This window comes from Narcine bancroftii, chromosome 10, assembly GCF_036971445.1.
Source record: "Narcine bancroftii isolate sNarBan1 chromosome 10, sNarBan1.hap1, whole genome shotgun sequence".
In the NCBI taxonomy this organism is placed as follows: domain Eukaryota; kingdom Metazoa; phylum Chordata; class Chondrichthyes; order Torpediniformes; family Narcinidae; genus Narcine; species Narcine bancroftii.
The window spans coordinates 79967191-79988778 of record NC_091478.1 but is presented as its reverse complement, the minus strand read 5'-3'; the positions used below and the strand labels follow the sequence as shown (position 1 = coordinate 79988778).

At 43.2% G+C, this 21588-nt stretch overlaps 1 long non-coding RNA gene across 3 annotated transcripts in view; it reads right to left on the bottom strand.

Annotated features, from left to right (window-relative positions):
* The window catches only part of LOC138744831 (uncharacterized), a 173080-nt gene extending 152927 nt beyond the window's left edge, over positions 1-20153 (bottom strand). For all 3 annotated transcript variants that reach the window (XR_011345782.1, XR_011345783.1, XR_011345784.1), the window contains exons 1-3: positions 20095-20153; positions 9635-10195; positions 7386-7511 (exon numbers count right to left, since the gene is read on the bottom strand). This is a non-coding gene — a long non-coding RNA (uncharacterized lncRNA). The remainder of the gene's footprint in view (positions 1-7385; positions 7512-9634; positions 10196-20094) is intronic.
* Positions 20154-21588: the final 1435 nt, after the last annotated feature.

The following is a 21588-nucleotide window of genomic DNA, read 5'->3' as shown; positions in this document are numbered from 1 at the left end:
CTATACAATCCCAGTTTCTCAATGTCTAAATAAACATCCAAACTTTTAAGGTTTTTTCTGTTACTGAAATTGTGTTTGTTGTCCATCTCAGCCTTGGATTTGTGGGATATATAAATAAGTCCTTCCTTTTGGCAACTTTTGATATTCATGTGATTGTGGTGAGTGAGATGATTGCCTCCTGGTGGACCTGAAAGGGCACTGTCTGGTCAATTCCAGGACCTTCCAGACCTTCACTTTTCAAGAAGCCAAGTTTCCAGCCCCCCGCCTTGACTCGATAATCTTATTGGGCAACGAGTTTGCCAAAATACTAGCAGGATTCCCAGCCATTATAATGCCACATTTCTCCACCGTCGTCCTGAAACATTGCATTGAGCACCACATTCCCACGTAGGGACCGCCACTACACACCCAGGCACGCAGGCTTCCTCCTGACAGCTCACCAAGAAAGAATTCAGGAAGATTGAAGAGATGGAAATTGTTCGGCGCTTGGACAGCCCATGGGCCTCTCCTCTACACGTGGTATCAAAGTCTTCTGGGGAATGGAGATATCGTGGGGACCATTGCCAGCTCAGTACCTGGTTCCCCACATGCAATACTTAATGGCTAATGGAAACAGAGCAAGGATCTTCTCAAAAGTTGTCCAGATCCAGGGTACCACCAGATCCCCATGCACCCCAGCAACATCCTCAAGACAGCCTTCACTCCATTTGCCCTTTGAGTTCCTCTGCATGCCATTTGGCCTCAAAAACAAGTGCAGACTTTCCAGAGATTCATGGACTAAGTGGGGCATGGCTTGGATTTTGTTTTTATCTACCTAGACAACATCCTCATCACCAGTCGTTCATCACCAGTCATTCATGACAGGAGCACCTAACACACCTGCAGCTGCTCTGCGAGCAACTGAGCAACTATGGCCTAATTATCAACCCAATAAAATGTTAGTTCAACCTGACGGCCATCAATTTCCTTGGGCACTCCATCGATCAACACGGGATAGTCCTTCTTCCATCAAAGGTTGAAGCTATTCGTAAGTTTGCCAAACCAACTACAGTCAAAGGTTTGCAAGAGTTCATTGGAATGGTCAACTTCTACCATTGATTCCTGCCGTCAGCTGCCAGGATCGTGCGACCTCTTTTCAAGCTGCTGTCCAGTCAGACCAAAGAATCAGCTGGGATGTCGAGTCTTTGAATCTTTTGACCAGACCAAAGACGCCCCTTCAGCACCCATACAAGGGTCCATATAAAGTGTTACAACACAACTGGACTTGGTGCCTTTTGGACATTGGGGTTAGCCAGGAAACATTCATGGTTGACCACCTCAAACTGGCACACCTTGACCTCGATCAACCAATAACCATTTGAGGCCAGCCTCCCAAATGTACGAACTGTGGACTCGTCACCTCCAAACACCACTTATAGGGGGAGGGGTCATGTAGCAAACTACACTGATCATGGTGGTGCAGGCTCACACTGGGCTGACATCACAATGGACCCGGTGGGAGGGGCTGAAAAGGATAATGGGAGGGGTGCTGATAAGCTGAGAGTTCTAGTAAAGTCAATTGGTTGGTTCAACTCACTCACAGCTTCTGTGTTTTTTTTTTCTTTCGTTCGCTGCACAGCATACCAACCACAGAACATTCATTTTTAAACTGCACCATATCGTAAGACAATGGAATTTTATATTTTGTAATACTCAATTACATTTTGTACTGCTTTGCATTGTTCCTTGCTTTCTTGTAAACCAGTTTTATTTTCTTTGCCAAATCTTCTTTTGCTGTTTCAGTCCCTTCATCCCCCTGAAATTGATTACATATAATTGCTAAAATGCCACACTGAGGATGTTATAACAATATCCTTGGCATCCACAATAATCACCTTGTATGCTCTGAAGTAGAGACTACATATAGTAGTGTATTTATTATTCTCCAATTTTTCTACCAAGATATTTCAGAAGAACAGCAAAGATCTAATAGATCATTGTCAAACAAAGCTCATCGTCGAACCACATAAAGGGATGCTAGGTTAAGAGTTTGGTTCCAGAGGTAGATTTTAAAAAGGATGTAAAGGGGTAGAGCTTTGGGGAAAGGGATTCCAGGGTTACATTCTTGGTAGCAGAAAGTGCTATTGGAGTCGTCAGAATCAGGTGCAGTATAAAAACACCAAAATATTTAAGGTTATAGATCTGAGATTACAGTGATTTGAGGAAATGAATTTGAAATAAGCATGAGAATCAATCTTGAACCAGTATAAATCAGTAAACACATGGTGTTGTATGAATGGGATAGTGTAAGTTAGGACACAGGCAGCAGAATTTTCAGATTTATAGAGGGTAGAACTAGAAAGGCCAGTCAAGAGTACCTTGCTATAGTTATGTAACAGACAGATGAGGGTTTCAGGAGGAGATGAGCCAATGAAGGTTTGAAGCTCGTCTTTGCAATAAAGATGTTAATGAGCATTCAGGGTAATGGTGCAGATGCATAGTTCCAAAGCTTCTTCGATTGGAATGTAACAGCGAGTTTGAGAGGATGGTAAAGGCAGATCTATTGTCAGAGTCCAGGGAGCAGCAGTGGATGGAGTGAGTGAACAAATGGGAGAATAGCAATGTTATTCTCCAATAAATATACTGGGCAGTGAGGATGGTGAAATATGTGGTGTCAAAGGACTCTACTTGTGGTGCCCAACTATTCAGGTAGAGCTGGGCCTACAGCATTGAATTCTTGCTAAGACTTGATAAGGACAGAATTTTTCTGGCCTGAAAGGATAAAGTCACAACCTTGGCTTTCCCTTTTTGAAATTAAATGTTACATTTGCTAAACGATTTAACAGTTATAAATATTGCACTTTGTTTTAAGTGACTCTTAAATGTAAATTGATAAATTAATTGAGATGTTTGAAAGATTTTGGCTCCTGTTGTAATTGAACATCTATTCTTTTAAGTTTCTTTTGATGTCCAATACTAACATTTGAAAGTGACATGAATAATGATATAACAATACAGCCAGAAATATGTACCAAAAGTAAATTTTTAAAGTTATATTATTAATGATGTTCCATGACATTGTACAGCCAAGGTTAAAATTGTGTATTTTTTGGGGGGGGGGGGGTGTAGTAGATTTATAGAGAAAATATATACAACTGAAATCTATAATCATTCCACTTTTTCAAAAATACTTGCTTTTGTTAAATAATTCATTTAAAATCTATTCTGTATTATAGTTCTATGGTGCGCTGTTAGCCAGAATCAGACACACACAAGGTAAAGACTGTACAACAGGCTTTAATCCACAAAGACTTCCACAGAGTCAGGTTGGATGTGGCTGCAGCAACTCTGAGTGAGACCTTGGGAGGCCAGCGCAGGCTTATATCCCGGAGGGTGATTGACACCCAACTGGGTGGGGCTTGATCCATTCAGGCCGACTGATTGACAGCCGGCTAGGTGTTGTCCTGTCCCCTTACACTCCTGCAGGTACAGAGGTTTCCCCCTGTAGTAGGCCGGTTGTGTACCACCACGTTCCTATTGATTTTCCTCAAGATCCTCAACATGTTTCACAGTTAAAATGTCTGCAAGATAGATATTGTACTTTCCCATCAGCCATACACAGTAATTTTAGTCAGGGTAGATACGATATCACCACAATTTTAGTGTTTTAAAAAATTTTTTAAATACGTTTTTCTTATTTTGACAATGCCAGAGCTTGATGAGCAATGTCAAGATGGCTTCACTAAAGATAAAGCTTGGTTGGGGGATGGGGTATTTACTAAGGCTCACTAGTCAAGTTACTGTGGGCCAGAGAGGCCTGGCACCATGCAGGGGCTTTCTAGTCAGTGGGAACTGGTGTCTCAATTGAAGGCAGTCAAAGGTCATTGAGATAGAACAATATGGTTCCAGGGCAAGAAATTGGAAACCCTGAACACCTTGCTCGTAAATTGAAGATCCATCCTTATGTGTTATAAATTTAGCAGAATAAATTATAATATCCAGCTCTATAATGGGATGGGTCCATGAAATTTAGATAGATAGATATTGTACTTTCCCATTATCCATACACTAGTAATTTTAGTCAGGGTAGATATGATTCAGTGATCATTGGGAGATCAGAGGTGAAGCGGTGAGAAGTTATTGGGAGTTACCATCTCAGAGGAACTTTCCTGGACAAAAGACACTAATGGCATTGTGAAGAAAGCACATCAGTTCCTCTACTTCCTCGCGAGTTTGTGGAGATTTGGTAATGACATTGGAAACCCTGGCAATTTCTACAGATGTGTGGTGGAAAGTGTGCTGACTAGCTGCAACACAGTCCGGTATTGGGACACCAAGACCCCCAAGTATAAAGCCCTCCAAAAAGTAATAGACATCACAGGCAAAACCCTCCCCATTATTGAGAACATCTACAGGGAACGCAGAGAGCAGCAGCAATCAAGGATCCACACCTCCCAGCATGCACTCTTTTCTCGCTACTTCCATCAGGAAAGAGGTGTAAGTGTCACAAGACTCTCACCACTGGGTCAGGAATAGCTGCTATCCCTCCACCATCGGACTCCTCAACAATAAACTCAGAGACTCATTTAAGGTCGCATTTGCACTCTGAATCAGGATGCAAAAAAAATCAGTGGCGTTTATCTGAGAAAATAAGACAGCAGTAGGGAAAGATTCTGCCATCCAATGGTAAGATTATGAAACTACAACATAAATTTCATGGACCCATCCCATTATAGAGCTGGATATTATAATTTATTCTGCTAAATTTATAACACATAAGGCTGGATCTTCAATTTACAAGCAAGGTGTACAAGCTTTCCAGTTTCCTGCCCTGGAACCATATTGTTCTATCTCAAGGACCTTCAACTGCCTTCAATTGGGACACCAGTTCCCACTGACTAGAAAGCCCCTGCATGGTGCCAGGCCTCTCTGGCCCACAGTAACTTGACTAGCGAGCCTTAGTAAATACCCCATCCCCCAACCAAGCCCTCGAGCTTTATCTTTAGTGAAGCCATCTTGACATTGCTCATCAAGCTCTGGCATTGTCAAAATAAGAAAAACGTATTTTAAAAATTTTTTTAAACACTAAAATTGTGGTGATATCGTATCTAACCTGACTAAAATTACTAGTGTATGGCTGATGGGAAAGTACAATATCTATCTTGCAGACATTTTAACTGTGAAACATGTTGAGGATCTTGAGGAAAATCAATAGGAACGTGGTGGTATACCACCGGCCTACTGCAGGGTCAACATCTGTACCTGCAGGAGTGTAAGGGGACAGGACAACACCTAGCCGGCTGTCAATCAGTCAGCCTGAATGGATCAAGCCCCACCCAGTCGGGTGTCAATCACCCTCCGGGATATAAGCCTGCGCCGGCCTCTCGGGGCCCCACTCAGAGTTGCTGCAGCCACAGCCAGCCTGGCTCTGTGGAAGTCTTTGTGGATTAAAGCCCGTTGTACAGTCTTTACCTTGTGTGTGTCTGATTCTGGCTAACAGTGCACCACAGAACTATAATACAGAATAGATTTTAAATGAATTATTTAACAAAAGCAAGTATTTTTGAAAAAGTGGAATGATTATAGATTTCAGTTGTATAAATCTTCTCCATAAATCTACTACACCACCACCCCCACCCCAAAAAAAATACACAATTTTAACCTTGGCATGGAACATAATCAATAATACTACTTTAAAAATTTACTTTTGGTACATATTTCTGGCTGTATTGCTATATCATTATTCATGTCACTTTCAAATGTTAGTATTAGACATCAAAAGAAACTTAAAAGAATAGATGTTCAATTGCAACAGGAGCCAAAAACCAGCCTACTGTAGGGGCAATCTCTGTATCTGCAGGAAGACCACCTCAGGGGCTGATTCCATCTGGCCAGCTGTCAATCAGACCTGAATAGACCACCTAGGGGGCTGACTCGATCTGGCTGGCTGTCAATCAGCTGACCTGAATATAGACCTGAGCTGGCCCCTCCTAAGCCAGTCACACTGGGAGCCACCAAGGCATGTACTGGTGTTCAGACTTTTACTGGAATAAATCCTGTTGTACAGTCTTTCGAGTTTTGTGCTTGCTTGCTGCTTCCTCAGCGCTCCACAAAAATACACAGACATTTAAATTAGCTGAATTAACCAAAAATATAAAAGAAATATCTTTGTGCCTTCACCCAAGTCCACAGCAATTTCTTCCAATATTTTCATGGGTTTGTATTAGGTTAAACTTGTGCCAGCTCATTGGGAAGATTTCCTGATATTTAAAGAAATCTGCTAAGTCTCATCAGACTACATGGGAAGTCTGTCAGCATTGTGTAGGAGCTGATGCATTAGTGGAGCAGAAGGCTTCATTTCAACCTGCGCTCACATATCCTGAGCTAGAAGAATCGAGAGGTCAGAGACTCAAAGTGTCAGATCTGCCTCAACATGTATAACATGGGAGTGATGTAGGAATTTTATTAATATTAACATGATGGGTCGACGATGGTGGCACATGGGGGAAAAAAACGAGCTGCAGGAGGAAGTCAGTCAGGCAACATCTGTGGAGGGAAAAGGGACAATCCCAACCCAAAATGCTGAATGACCATTTTATTTCACAGATACACCATAACTTGCTGTGTTTCCTCCAGGAGTTCAATTTTTGCTCTTGTTTCCAATATCTGTAGTCTCTTTTGTCTCCCTGGTCACAATCAAACGGTTTTGTCTAATCCTAGTCCAAAACTTGATTTTCCTTTTCAGTGAAAATTCAGAAAAGCAAGTTTGTTCAACAATTAAATGTTAAAATACTGAAAGTGCCCAAGAACTAGCTGTGGAAACATTGGGCAAGCTGGATCCCATTGTAAATATGACTTTCTTTCCAGCTCGTTGTTTGATTTCATTTATTGGACTCTCTGAAGGCCAGACAACAAGAACCAAGGGATATTATTAGTAGCTCACGGCTGTTATAATTCAAGTCTTTATTAAAATCAGAGAAATGTCATTTCACTGAATTATAATGATGACATTTTGATAAAGAAAGAACTTGTATTTATGTAGATGCTTTCATGACCTTGGGATCACATGAAAGACTTAACTTGAGTGCAGCAAGTTATACATAGCAAGATTCCATAAAAGAAAGGAACTTAGCAAATTGTTTTTGATGTTTGGTTGGTTTAAAGATAAACATTCACTTAAAAACTAATACAAACTCCTTTTCTCTTCAAGCATTATCAGGGGATATTTTACATTTACTTTGGAAGGAAGATGGGACCTCATTTAACATTTTGTCTGAAAGTTAGGTGGCTTAAATAATATACTTGCAAATATTACGATTACAATTTGAACTAGTTAATGGGCAAGATCGTCCCAGGCCAGTCTTCTGCCCAGAATTGCAACCAAGGATTCCCATGCTACCACTTACCTTGCTAAAGACAGAGGGGTAATGTATCCCAGTTTCCAACAGCATATTCCAAGGAGTGACAGGGTCTTATGCAGAGCAGTGTAATTCTTAGCAAAGGAAGCAATCCACACTTGTATACAGCAAGACCTAGAAACATTCAGACATGGGCTGATAAGTGACAAATAACATTTATGTTACAAAAGTGGAAGATTATGACCATCTCCAAATGGAGAATTGAACCACCTACTCTCAATGTTCCATGGCATTGCCTCATCAAGTCTCCCACTAATAGTGGCCAGAGAGCAGGGTATCACTATTGATCAGAAACGTATCTGGACCAGCCACAAACATCATGGCTACAAATGTAGGACAGAGGCAGATTATTTACATTATGACATCACTATTCTCCATGCCTTTCCACTACCCCGAAGGCACACGTCAGGAGAATGTTGGAATGTTTTTGATGAGATGAGACAAATACACTTTCAATAATTTTCAAGAAGCTCAACATCATTCTGAGATATTTGAACATGCTTGAATGGCACTCAATTCTCCCATCCCAAACATTCATTCCCTCCACCATTGGTAGGTACTATCACAAAATGCAGTTACATGCCCAGACTGCACCCAGACTTTTAGTCTCTACCACCACGAGGGCCAATACTGCCAAGTTCAAGTTCCCCTTCGAGTTGCACAGCATTCTGACTTGGAAATGCATCACCAGTCCTTCATCAACACTTGATGTAGATCCTGAATCGCTCTTCCCAACAGAACCAGGGGTGCACCTTCACTGGACCTGCAGCAATTCAAGAAGATGACCTCAAGGCAATCAGAGATGGGTAATGATGTTGGCTTTGCCAATGACATCCAGATTCCACCCCCCCCCCCACTAAAAAAAGCCTGGCAGAAAGATACCTGAAAGTCTTGAGTTTATACAGCAGAACACTTACAGGGCAACCTTTATGCTGTCATTATGTATTATGTACTCGAGATGGCAGAGGTCGACAGCATCGAGTCCATGCTGCTGAAGATCCAGCTGCGCTGGATGGGTCACGTCTCCAGAATGGAGGACCATCGCCTTCCCAAGATCGTGTTATATGGCGAGCTCTCCACTGGCCACCGTGACAGAGGTGCACCAAAGAAAAGGTACAAGGACTGCCTAAAGAAATCTCTTGGTACCTGCCACATTGACCACCGCCAGTGGGCTGATAACGCCTCAAACCGTGCATCTTGGCGCCTCACAGTTTGGCGGGCAGCAACCTCCTTTGAAGAAGACCGCAGAGCCCACCTCACTGACAAAAGGCAAAGGAGGAAAAACCCAACACCCAACCCCAACCAACCAATTTTCCCCTGCAACCGTGTCTGCCTGTCCCGCATCGGACTTGTCAGCCACAAACGAGCCTGCAGCTGACGTGGACTTTTTACCCCCTCCATAAATCTTCGTCTGCGAAGCCAAGCCAAAGAAGATGTATTATGAAAATCTTTTTGTGACCTGGATTTTACAATTAACATTAACCCAATTGCTATTTTAGGTTTCATTTATTCTGGTCCATTATTTGTTAGGAAATGTGTCGAAGTATGAACTTTAACTATAAATCAAATACCACAAATATAATTCAGATCCAGCCATGGTAAACATCAAAACAAATGCTCCTATGTCAACATTCAAAACATCAGCAAAGGCATGTCTTTACAAACACAAAGCATCAATATTCACACTTGCATCACTGGTATTCTTCAGGGCATATGCTGCTCTGACCATTTTTTTTTAATAAACAGAAGACATTCCTCATGTTTCTGAAGTCTTTCTTCAACCTTTTTAAACAATCTCTGCACACAGAAATAAATAGCAGAATTAAAGGAATAATGGAAATTGAATGCAATGCAGTTAGCTCCATCTACTGGATAAATGTTGCCAATTTTTTTGTCCCCTCCAGGATTGACAAAGTTAAGGTTGGCACCAGTCTTCACTGCTTTGTTAGTATCACAGTGTTCTATCAAGAAGCAAGCTGAACTGGAGATGAATTTCTGTGATGAACTGAATTTGAGGCAAATGTTCCACCTGACTGATGGCCGAGAGAAGCCACGTACCAACATCGAGTCGTTTATTGTCATCTAATTGTAAAAGTACAACCCAACGTCACAGTGTTCTCTGGTCCTCAGTGCAAAACATGCAGACACATAACCAGACATAACACATAGACAGACAAATACATATGCAGGACAAGTATTTCATCTTTGCAAATAAATAAATTTTGCTTTGTACATACGAGACGCTCAGATATCTAGTGTGAGCAGTTCCTTTGGTTGTTCCGCATTTTCACAGCCCGCAGGAAGGAGCTATTCCTCAGCCTAGCTGGGAACCAGTTGTGCTGATTCTGATACAGGAACAACAGATAGTATGCAGGGCGGAAGGAGTCCTCAGTTATTTTGTGCGCCCTCTTCAGACAATGTTGTGCAATAAAGTTCAATTTCTCTTTGTTGCTAATTGAATAAGATGATTCTGGCAGCAGCTCTTTAGCCATCAGGAGGAAGCAGCAGAAGTAGACCCTGGGGGTGACTTTTCCTGTATCAGACAGCAACGAGCCTCCTATTCACTTCTCATTGTACGACTTCTACTTTCAGAGATGGTCACAATTGCAGTATCTTTGTTGAGTCGAGGTCTTCTCAAGTGTGGAAGATTGTAGATTCAGGACTGCATGGTTTCACTGTGAAATGTTTTTTTTTATTTAGCTGGGAGCTTATCCCCTGCAGCAAAACAATGACACAAGTCCAACTTGAAAAAGTTCCCAAACTTCAAAGCAGAAGGTGGTTGTTCAGGCTTCAGAAACCTGTAGAAATATGACCGCCAGGCTAATGAATGGTCTGGAAGCCAATGACTTGTTAGGTCCATACAGGGATACATCAAAATGATTTAATTCTAAGACTTATCCTACTTGAAGGAGAAAGTAATGAAAGAATGTTCCATGAGACAAAAAATAGTCTTTTACCAACTTGACAATTGTTTGTATATATTTGCCAATAAATCACCTGAACCTGGGCCAGATCAAGGTCAACTGATGCCCTAAGCACAGCCCAACAATGGTTCCACCTCAACCCTTCCATCGTCTAACTGATAAGACATTAAGATTCAATAAGTGCTGAATGTGAGATAATAGATTAAAAATTCCGTTTTCTTCCAGGCCCCACAACTATATTAAATATAACATACATATTTTCTCTTTCATTTATTGTTGGGGGGGACTTTTGTGGGGCCCTCATTCAACTGCACCATGGTAAATCTGGCACTGGAAAACACTCTGTGTGCTCTAAGCACATGCTTTTTTTACTTAATTGGTTTTCCAACTAAGGAAAATCAATGAAGATGCAAAGGCTGCAGATACCAGAATCTAGAGCAACATCCATGGAGGGAAATGATAATCAATGTTTTGGGTCAAAACCCTGGTTCAGGACTGACAAAGCAGAAGAAAAGCTCTCTTTCCTCACTCCGAGAAAAAAAATGTCTGCCAATTCCACTCCATTGAGAATAGCCACACCTGTAATTCTGTTTGCCTGCCACCGTGGATTCTCTCATCAATTTGCCTATAGTACTAACATGTCAACCGAGGAAGCCATTTCAACAGTACTTCACTCTGACTCATTTGGACAGCTCTAACTCCTACGTTAGATTGCTATTCATCGACTACAGCTCGGCTTTCAACACTGTTGTCCCCTCTAGGCTGATAACCAAACTTCGTCTGCATGGTATGAGCCCATCCCTTTGTAATTGGATTTTGCACTTTCTAACTAACAGACCTCAATCCGTTAAGATGGGCAATATTTTCTCTTCCATTCTTACCTTGAATACCGGGATGCCCCAGAGTCACGTTGAACCTCCTTTTGTATTTCCTTTTTACCTCCAACTACATTCCTATATTTAGTACAAATTTAACAATCAAGTTTGCAGATGACACCACAGGTAGACCTGATTAAATGGGAAGATGAAGCAGCCTATAGGGATGAGGTTCAGCACCTGGCCTTGCGGTGTGCCGATAAGAACTTGGCACTCAACACTCAGAAGACCAAGGAGATCATCATGAACTTCAGGCATGCCAGAAGCCACACCTGTTGTGCATGCACTCACACAAGTAAGACTTGGAAACGTGATGCTTTTTCATCCTTTATTTCTAATAGACTAACATGGCTACTGGCACACAGGGTTATATATATGGAAGGGTGACACATGACGTGGGCATCATGATGTCCAGCAGAGGGTGGGCTTATACCCAACACTCTTCCCCCACTGTGCAGTAAATGCTGACTGGGCCCCTTAGAACTAATAAAATTACCTCAGGCCCAGGACTACAAGTGAGAAATAGAATACATCACATGTGTAATTATAATTAGAGAAGGGAAATTATTTAATAATAATCAGGACACATAGTCCTTAAAGCATTTGGACCGCCTCGGCGTGGTTTGCTGTGCCAGTCTTTGTTCGAAACCCGTAGATAGTCAGGTCAGCGGTCGAGTCGGCAGTGACTGCCTGTCTTTACTGCCCTCCTGACTGCGTATCTCAGTTACTGGACTACTCGGCTTCATGGCCTGAGGGGTGGAATGGTCAGGACAGGCCATGGCAGGTCTGGTTCCACCTCCTCCAGTTCATGGACCTTTGTATGTCAATGCTTGTAATTGGTCAATGTGTCACTTCCATAATTTGTCCCCCACTAGAACAGAGTATGAGCAGGGGCTCAATATTTGTAAGATTACTCCTACCACTCATGGGTCTTTATATTGTCTATAATCTTGAACCAGAACTCTCTCATCACCTTTCAAAGTTCTAGGTGAGGTCTGTGGCGATGCTGTTTCTTTGCAATCAAAGACCCAGATCTGGAAGAACTTTGGACAGCGTGGTCTGCAGGTTGCAGCCAAACATTAGTTCTGTTGGAGTGTGTTTTGTGGTAGAATGTGGCGTGCTTCGGTATCCCAACAGTAAATCTGTGACTTTGTCTGTCTAGGAAGCATTTAGAAGTTTCATGGTATTCATTGCTTTTTGAACATTTGTACAAAGCGTTCTGCCTCCCCATTAGTACTTGGGTGATAGGGTGCAGACAAAATACATCTGATATTGTCACACTTAAATTTTTTTTTAAATGTTCTGATGTAAATTGAGGCCCATTGTCCATAACTAATTCAGGAGGCAATCCGTAAGTGGCAAAGATAGCTAGTAGACAGTCAATCATGGGATCTGCTTTGGTATTTTTCAGCTGTGAAACTACTGGCCATTTGGAGTGTGCATGGAGTATGTGTAGGGTTCATTTCTTTCCACATCGCCACTGTTGTGTATGCACTCACATAATTAAGACTCAGAAGTGATGCTTTCTCATCCTTTACTTCTAATAGAGTAACATGGTTGCTGACACATGGGGTTATATATATATATATATATATATATGGAAGGGTGACATCATGACATGGGCATCATGATGTCAGGCTTATACCCAACAACACCCACATCCTGATTTAGATCAATAGAGAGGTGGAGGAACTTCGAACTTTAAATTCCTTGGCATCCATATCTCTGAAGATCTCACTTGGTCCCTGAATTCTTCAATCAAAAAGTACAACAGGATCTTTATTTCTTTGAGAATGGGTGAAGAGGCTACACCCCTGTCCAAGCATATTGTTGGATTTCTATAGATGCTAACATGGTATTTTGGTGTGGTACAGGAATTGTCTTGCACAAGATCACAAGGCACTCCAGCAGGTAGTGAAAACTTCCCAATGGATTATTGGCATCCAATTGCTTACCATCAAAAATATCTATAAGGAATGATGTCTGAGCAGGGCAAGAAACATCAAGGATGCATCACACCTGAATCACGGACTCTTCTCCCCTTGGGAAACACTACAAGGGGTGCTTTGCTCGAGCACCAGTGGAGCTCAAGAAGAGATGTGACTATGTTAAGTCCTGAATGGTATTGCACTCACATTGTAAAATCAGGACTTCTTTAAAAAAGTTTGTTATAGAATAGCGTTGTTGATTTTAATTGAAATGTATATAGCACTTTTTTTTCAACCTCCAGTTAGATGCTGGTTGTAGTTCATTGGCTGATTTAAAGGTATAATGACAAAGTGAATCATCTTAATTTCATATTATACAAGTCACAACAGCACAAATGCATTCAATTTGTAGTCAAGTGCATTTCAGAATCTTAAATTGGCATCCGAGATGTATAGCATTTCAACTTCTTACAAAACCCAAAGATGCATTGATTGGTCAGTTAATTGTTGGTCTGCGGATTCCTCATGTAAGTAGGGGTCAGAGAGTTGTGGTGGCGATGTTGGAGAGAGAATAGGTTACAGGGAAATAAGGTGAGAGTGAAGGTGGGAAATGGGATTCATTGGATTGACCTGAAAGCAGGCATGGACTCAATGGCCCCTCCTATACAATTGGAAAGAAGAAGGCCCACCAGCAGCTATATTTTGAGGAGCAAGGAGATTCTGTATGTCATTGAGCACTCTCAAACTTCTATAGGTGTACTGTGGAGAGCATACTGGCTGGTTGCATCACTGTCTGGTACGGAGGCACCAAATCTCTAGACAAGGAAAAACTCTAGAGGGTTTTAACTCAGCCTGCAACATCATAGACACTAGACTCCACTCCATCAAGGACATCCACAAGAGGCAGTGCCTTTTTAAAAACAAAAGCAGCCTCTATTCTCAAAGACCCCCCCAACCCCCACCCCGGTCATGCCCATTTCACAGTGCTACTATCAGGAAAAGGTACAGGAGCCTAAAGACAAGCACTCAGCACACAAGGTCAGCTTCTTCCCCGCTGACATCAGATTCCTGAAAAATCAATGAACAATAGATACTGCCTTACATTTCATGCATTACTTATTTTTAAAAGATTAAGATGGTTCATAATATAAATGGGTTTTTTTTAATTTAAAAACTGATTACATTGGTGAAGTTCCCTACAAACAGCTATGAGGAAAACTAAAGCTCAACCAGCAAAGAAAATGGCTACTAAACACTTAATTACTGAAGAATCTTGGCCTATCTTGCACATATTGCTGTACAAGATGGCACCAGTGTCCGATGTCAATCCCCCTCTAACCAACAACTGTGCATGCGTGAAACACGTTACACTCAAAACAGCCCAGGCTGTGGGGGGGACCCGACCTCCCTCAGTCCAGTAATTCTGGACTGAAGGGGGGGTGGGGAAGAGAAGTCCACACCCTTAGTCAGGTTGAGGCAACCTCTATCAACTGAGAGGGATGAGGACATCACTGGATTGGAAGAGGAGAAATAAAAAAAGGAGCAAGCAATGGAAGATTAGTTATATTTAAGGGTAGGCCTGTGGTGAGAGACTTAGCTTAAGTCTGACCCTCATCATTTAGATCCTAGGCCTGTGGTGAGAGAGACTTAGCTTAAGTCTGACCCTCATCATTCAGATCCAACCTCACCTATTGATCTGCCTAAACAAATGGAGAATTTGGCTGCACCAGTGTGTCAAGGATTTTAAGTTATTAAGGAACAATTTTCTGAAATGAAGAGAGAAATAACTTTTATTAAAATGGATGTGGTAAAGTGTCTGAAAGCAGTGGATAAGGTCCAAGATAAATTTAAGATTGAAGAAGCATTTATTGATTGTAAAGATGATGTGGACCAATGTAAAGAAAGGATGGGACAGATAATGGATTCATTTACTGGTTGGGAGATCCTGAAAAGTGTTTTGTTAAAGAAGATTGATGTCTTGGAGAATCAGAGTCAGAAATAATGTTAAAATTGTTGGTCTTCCGGAAGATTTTGAAGGTCCAGACCCAGTTCAGTTTTTTCAGAAGTGGATTCCTGAGGTCTGGGGAACAGCATACTTCCCAAATGGTCTGGAATTAGATAGAGGTCATCGAGCAACAAGAAGGAAGCCGCTCCCTGGTCAAGCTCCACGTTCCATTTTGATTCAATGTCTGTGTTATCAGGACAGAGAATTGATTTTAAGACTTGCTGTACTGAATGCAAGAAGCAATTAAGGCCCTTGTTAAGAATAAGAGTTTTTTTTTTAAATGCTGATTTGAGTCAAGCTATAATTAAACATTGTAAAGAATTTAATTCAGCTAAACCTGGTCTGTGGATGAAGAGATACATCTTTGCTTTAAGTTATCCTGCTCTGCTTAAAGTTTTTTTTTTAAAATGGAGATTTACAATTTTTTTTTTTTTTTTAAAATGATGCTGAAACTCTTACATTTGTTCATTCTTTACCTGATAATAAGCAGGGGGAAAGGCTCCCTCAACAGCTTGTTTTGGTTCCGAAAGGGAAGAATGGGAAGCGAGGGGGAAAGGCTCCCTCAACAGCTTGTTTTGGTTCCGAAAGGGAAGAATGGGAAGCGAGGGGGAAAGGCTCCCTCAACAGCTTGTTTTGGTTCCAAAAGGGAAGAATGGGAAGCAAGGAGGAAAGGCTCCCTCAACAGCTTGTTTTGGTTCCGAAAGGGAAGAATGGGAAGCGAGGAGGAAAGGCTCCCTCAACAGCTTGTTTTGGTTCCAAAAGGGAAGAATGGGAAGCGAGGGGGAAATGCTCCCTCAACAGCTTGTTTTGGTTCCGAAAGGGAAGAATGGGAAGCGAGGGGGAAAGGCTCCCTCAACAGCTTGTTTTGGTTCCGAAAGGGAAGAATGGGAAGCGAGGGGGAAAGGCTCCCTCAACAGCTTGTTTTGGTTCCGAAAGGGAAGAATGGGAAGCGAGGGGGAAAGGCTCCCTCAACAGCTTGTTTTGGTTCCGAAAGGGAAGAATGGGAAGCGAGGGGGAAAGGCTCCCTCAACAGCTTGTTTTGGTTCCGAAAGGGAAGAATGGGAAGCGAGGGGGAAAGGCTCCCTCAACAGCTTGTTTTGGTTCCAAAAGGGAAGAATGGGAAGCAAGGAGGAAAGGCTCCCTCAACAGCTTGTTTTGGTTCCGAAAGGGAAGTATGGGAAGCGAGGGGGAAAGGCTCCCTCAACAGCTTGTTTTGGTTCCGAAAGGGAAGAATGGGAAGCGAGGAGGAAAGGCTCCCTCAACAGCTTGTTTTGGTTCCGAAAGGGAAGAATGGGAAGCGAGGGGGAAAGGCTCCCTCAACAGCTTGTTTTGGTTCCGAAAGGGAAGAATGGGAAGCGAGGGGGAAAGGCTCCCTCAACAGCTTGTTTTGGTTCCGAAAGGGAAGAATGGGAAGCGAGGGGGAAAGGCTCCCTCAACAGCTTGTTTTGGTTCCGAAAGGGAAGAATGGGAAGCGAGGGGGAAAGGCTCCCTCAACAGCTTGTTTTGGTTCCGAAAGGGAAGAATGGGAAGCGAGGGGGAAAGGCTCCCTCAACAGCTTGTTTTGGTTCCAAAAGGGAAGAATGGGAAGCAAGGAGGAAAGGCTCCCTCAACAGCTTGTTTTGGTTCCGAAAGGGAAGAATGGGAAGCGAGGGGGAAAGGCTCCCTCAACAGCTTGTTTTGGTTCCGAAAGGGAAGAATGGGAAGCGAGGAGGAAAGGCTCCCTCAACAGCTTGTTTTGGTTCCGAAAGGGAAGAATGGGAAGCGAGGGGGAAAGGCTCCCTCAACAGCTTGTTTTGGTTCCGAAAGGGAAGAATGGGAAGCGAGGGGGAAAGGCTCCCTCAACAGCTTGTTTTGGTTCCGAAAGGGAAGAATGGGAAGCGAGGGGGAAAGGCTCCCTCAACAGCTTGTTTTGGTTCCGAAAGGGAAGAATGGGAAGCGAGGGGGAAAGGCTCCCTCAACAGCTTGTTTTGGTTCCGAAAGGGAAGAATGGGAAGCGAGGAGGAAAGGCTCCCTCAACAGCTTGTTTTGGTTCCAAAAGGGAAGAATGGGAAGCGAGGGGGAAAGGCTCCCTCAACAGCTTGTTTTGGTTCCGAAAGGGAAGAATGGGAAGCGAGGGGGAAAGGCTCCCTCAACAGCTTGTTTTGGTTCCGAAAGGGAAGAATGGGAAGCGAGGGGGAAAGGCTCCCTCAACAGCTTGTTTTGGTTCCGAAACGGAAGAATGGGAAGCAAGGGGGAAAGGCTCCCTCAACAGCTTGTTTTGGTTCCGAAAGGGAAGAATGGGAAGCAAGGGGGAAAGGCTCCCTCAACAGCTTGTTTTGGTTCCGAAAGGGAAGAATGGGAAGCGAGGGGGAAAGGCTCCCTCAACAGCTTGTTTTGGTTCCGAAAGGGAAGAATGGGAAGCGAGGGGGAAAGGCTCCCTCAACAGCTTGTTTTGGTTCCGAAAGGGAAGAATGGGAAGCGAGGAGGAAAGGCTCCCTCAACAGCTTGTTTTGGTTCCGAAAGGGAAGAATGGGAAGCAAGGGGGAAAGGCTCCCTCAACAGCTTGTTTTGGTTCCGAAAGGGAAGAATGGGAAGCGAGGAGGAAAGGCTCCCTCAACAGCTTGTTTTGGTTCCAAAAGGGAAGAATGGGAAGCGAGGGGGAAAGGCTCCCTCAACAGCTTGTTTTGGTTCCGAAAGGGAAGAATGGGAAGCGAGGGGGAAAGGCTCCCTCAACAGCTTGTTTTGGTTCCGAAAGGGAAGAATGGGAAGCGAGGGGGAAAGGCTCCCTCAACAGCTTGTTTTGGTTCCGAAAGGGAAGAATGGGAAGCGAGGGGGAAAGGCTCCCTCAACAGCTTGTTTTGGTTCCGAAACGGAAGAATGGGAAGCAAGGGGGAAAGGCTCCCTCAACAGCTTGTTTTGGTTCCGAAAGGGAAGAATGGGAAGCGAGGGGGAAAGGCTCCCTCAACAGCTTGTTTTGGTTCCGAAAGGGAAGAATGGGAAGCGAGGAGGAAAGGCTCCCTCAACAGCTTGTTTTGGTTCCGAAAGGGAAGAATGGGAAGCAAGGGGGAAAGGCTCCCTCAACAGCTTGTTTTGGTTCCGAAAGGGAAGAATGGGAAGCGAGGAGGAAAGGCTCCCTCAACAGCTTGTTTTGGTTCCAAAAGGGAAGAATGGGAAGCGAGGGGGAAAGGCTCCCTCAACAGCTTGTTTTGGTTCCGAAAGGGAAGAATGGGAAGCGAGGGGGAAAGGCTCCCTCAACAGCTTGTTTTGGTTCCGAAAGGGAAGAATGGGAAGCGAGGGGGAAAGGCTCCCTCAACAGCTTGTTTTGGTTCCGAAAGGGAAGAATGGGAAGCGAGGAGGAAAAGGCTCCCTCAGCAGCTTGTTTTGGTTCCGAAAGGGAAGAATGGGAAGCGAGAGATGGAAACTTAACAGTTGATTGATAATGGAATTGATGATCAGGTTAACAAGACACTTGGAAGTAGTATAATCAAACAGGAATTGATTTTAAAGTTTTATTTTGATTGTTCTGTTCAGGAGGATGGTTCGTACCATCAATCCTTCCAAAGTCAGCCACTTTATGTCATTTGTCACTCCTGTATAATTGAGGCGGGGGGTGGGGGGGGGAGAAGGGGTAATACTATTATAATATTCTTTTTTAGAGGTTGAATAAATGACAAAAGCACAATCACAGCACTTAACAGGCCAGTTTGGCCCTACTAGTCCATGCAAAACATCTTCTCCCACCAAGTCCCACTGACCCACATTTGGCCCATAACCCTTCACACCTCTTCTGTCCTATCCAACCTTTCCTTGAATATTAACATGTCATTTATGCCAGAGGTTCATTCCATACCACCACTACTCTTGGCATGAAGAAATTTCCCCTCAAGTTTCCCCTTTTACTCTCAATCTACATGCTGTTTGAATTTCCCCCACTCTGTGGAAAAAGCCTATCCACATTGACCATCTTTCTCTTTTACAATTTTGAATACCTCTATCAAATCACCACTCAACCTTCTGCAGTCTAGGGAATAAAGTCCCAGCCTGCTCAACCTTTCCCTGTAACTCAAACACAAACCCCAGCAACATTTTCATAAACCTCCTCTGCACTCTCTATACTATTTAGACCCTTCCTGCAACTTGGTGACCAAAACTGCACACAATATTCCAAATATGGTCTCACCAATGCCTTAATACAATTTCAACACAACATCCCAACTCCTGTATGCTATACTCTGATTTATGAAAGCCAACATACTAAATGCCTTCTTCACATCTTATCTACATGTGATTCAACTTTCAGATAATGATGTACCATGACTCCTAAATCCCTTTGTTCCACTGCACTCCTCAATTGTCTACCATTTAACATGTATGTCCTATTTTGATTAGTCCTATCAAAATGTAGCACCTCACATTTATCATTATTAAACTCAATCTGCCATCTTTCAGCCCACTCTTCTAAATGTCCTATGTCACACTGTAAGCTTTGATAATCTTCCTTGCTGTCCATAACACTGCCAACCTTTGTATCATCTGCAAATTTACTAATCTAATTTGCCACCCTATCATCTAGATTATTAAAATATGACAAACAGCAGTGGACCTAGTACCAATACCTGAGGCACGCCACTAGTCATCGGCCTCCAATTCAACAAATAATTTTCCACTACTAATCTCTGGCATCCCCATTTCGCTACTTCATAATTAATACCTAATGCTTCCACCTTCCTCACTAACCTCTTGCGGGGAACCTTATAAAAAGCCTTACTAAAGTCCAAATAGACAACATCCACCATCTTTACCTCAACCTTTTTAGCAACCTTCTTGAAAAACTAAGATTTGTTAGACAAGATCTATCACACACAAAACCATGCTGACTACTCCAAATCAATTCCTGTCTTACCAAATAGTTGGACATAACATCTCTAAGAACACTTTCAATTAATTTACCCACAACTGAAATCAGACTTACAGGCCTATACTTACCAGGTTTACTTCTGGATCCATTTTTGAACAGCAGAACAACATGAGCCATCCTCCAGTACTCTCCCCCCCCCCCCCCCCCGTGGCAAGTGACATTTTAAATATTTCTGTCAATGCCCCCACTATTTGCTCACTAACCTTCCTCAGGGACCTAGGGAACATTTTGTCAGGATCTGGAGATTTCTAAACATTGATCTTTTGGTTCCCCTCCAGTTCAAGTGCAGCCTATCCCTTTTGTACAAGTCAGACTTTCACCAGAAGAGATCCCAATGATCCAGAACTCCAAACCCCTGCCCCAGCTCCTGAGCCATGCATTCATCCTCCAGAACTTTCTATTTCTACCCTCACTAGCACATGGCAAAGGCAGAAATCCCAAGATTTCTACCTTTGAGGTCCTGGTTTTCAACTTCTTCCCTAACTCTATGTAATCCCTCTTCAGGACCTCATCCCCACTTCTAATTATGTCATTGATCCCCATGTGGACCACAACTTCTGGCTGCTCACCCTCCCCCTCCAGAATGCTGTGGACTTTACCAGCAAACCACCTATCTGTTTCCCTAACTAATGAGTTACCAACTACATGCCCTATTTTTTCTTCCCCCTCCCCCCCCCCCTTCCTTTCTGAGCCAAGCATCCAGCCCCTGTGCCAGAGACACAACCTCCATGACATCCACTGTCAATCATCCCCCAACAGATGAGGGGAATAGCCATAGGAGAACTATATACTGCCTGTCTCCCCACTTTCCCTTTCCTCACACAGTCAGCCATTTCCTCTGACTCCTACTGTTGGGGGGAGGGAGGGGTGACTGCCTCTGCCTCCCTTAGGATCCACAATTCCTCTAGCTGCAACTCCAGCTTCCCAACCCAGTCTTCCATGAGTTGCACCTTTAGCCATCAGGAACATTTGTGCTGTCCCTGACCTCCCACATCCTGCAATCAGAGCCATCAACTGCCTCCATCACCCACTCTTCAATTTAAATTAGACTAATTAAAATAAACTTTTTTAAAAAACCCTCAACTCACCTCCAGCTCACTAAAGCCTCAATACCCAACTCCTTTGTTGGGACCAATCTGTACCACGCCCTCCTTTTATTGGCCCTTTACCAATTAACTTAATTACCCAATTACTGTCTCCCACAAATCAACTCACAGCTGTCTCCTTTTTGTAAGGACTCATTTTCTCTCTACCAGTCTAAATAAAAGTTTAAATCAGAGCTACTCAGTTTCTGCAACAACTCTCTTGGCTCCTCACCAGCTGTAAAGCAAGGTAATCTATCCTGCCCTTTTTAAACCTGCTGGCCAAATGATGTCATATGCCTGCACACTAGGACGCCTCCCAGACCTTATGCCTGGGATTGGCTGGTTTCGGAAGCTAAACAGGCTCAGGCCTGTCTGTACTTGGTGGGGAGACTGGCAAGGAATGCTAGGTGCTCTAGGTTTCTGTGAGGCACTGTCTGTTGCATTAAAAGTTAAAGCATTTCATGCATATTACATTCT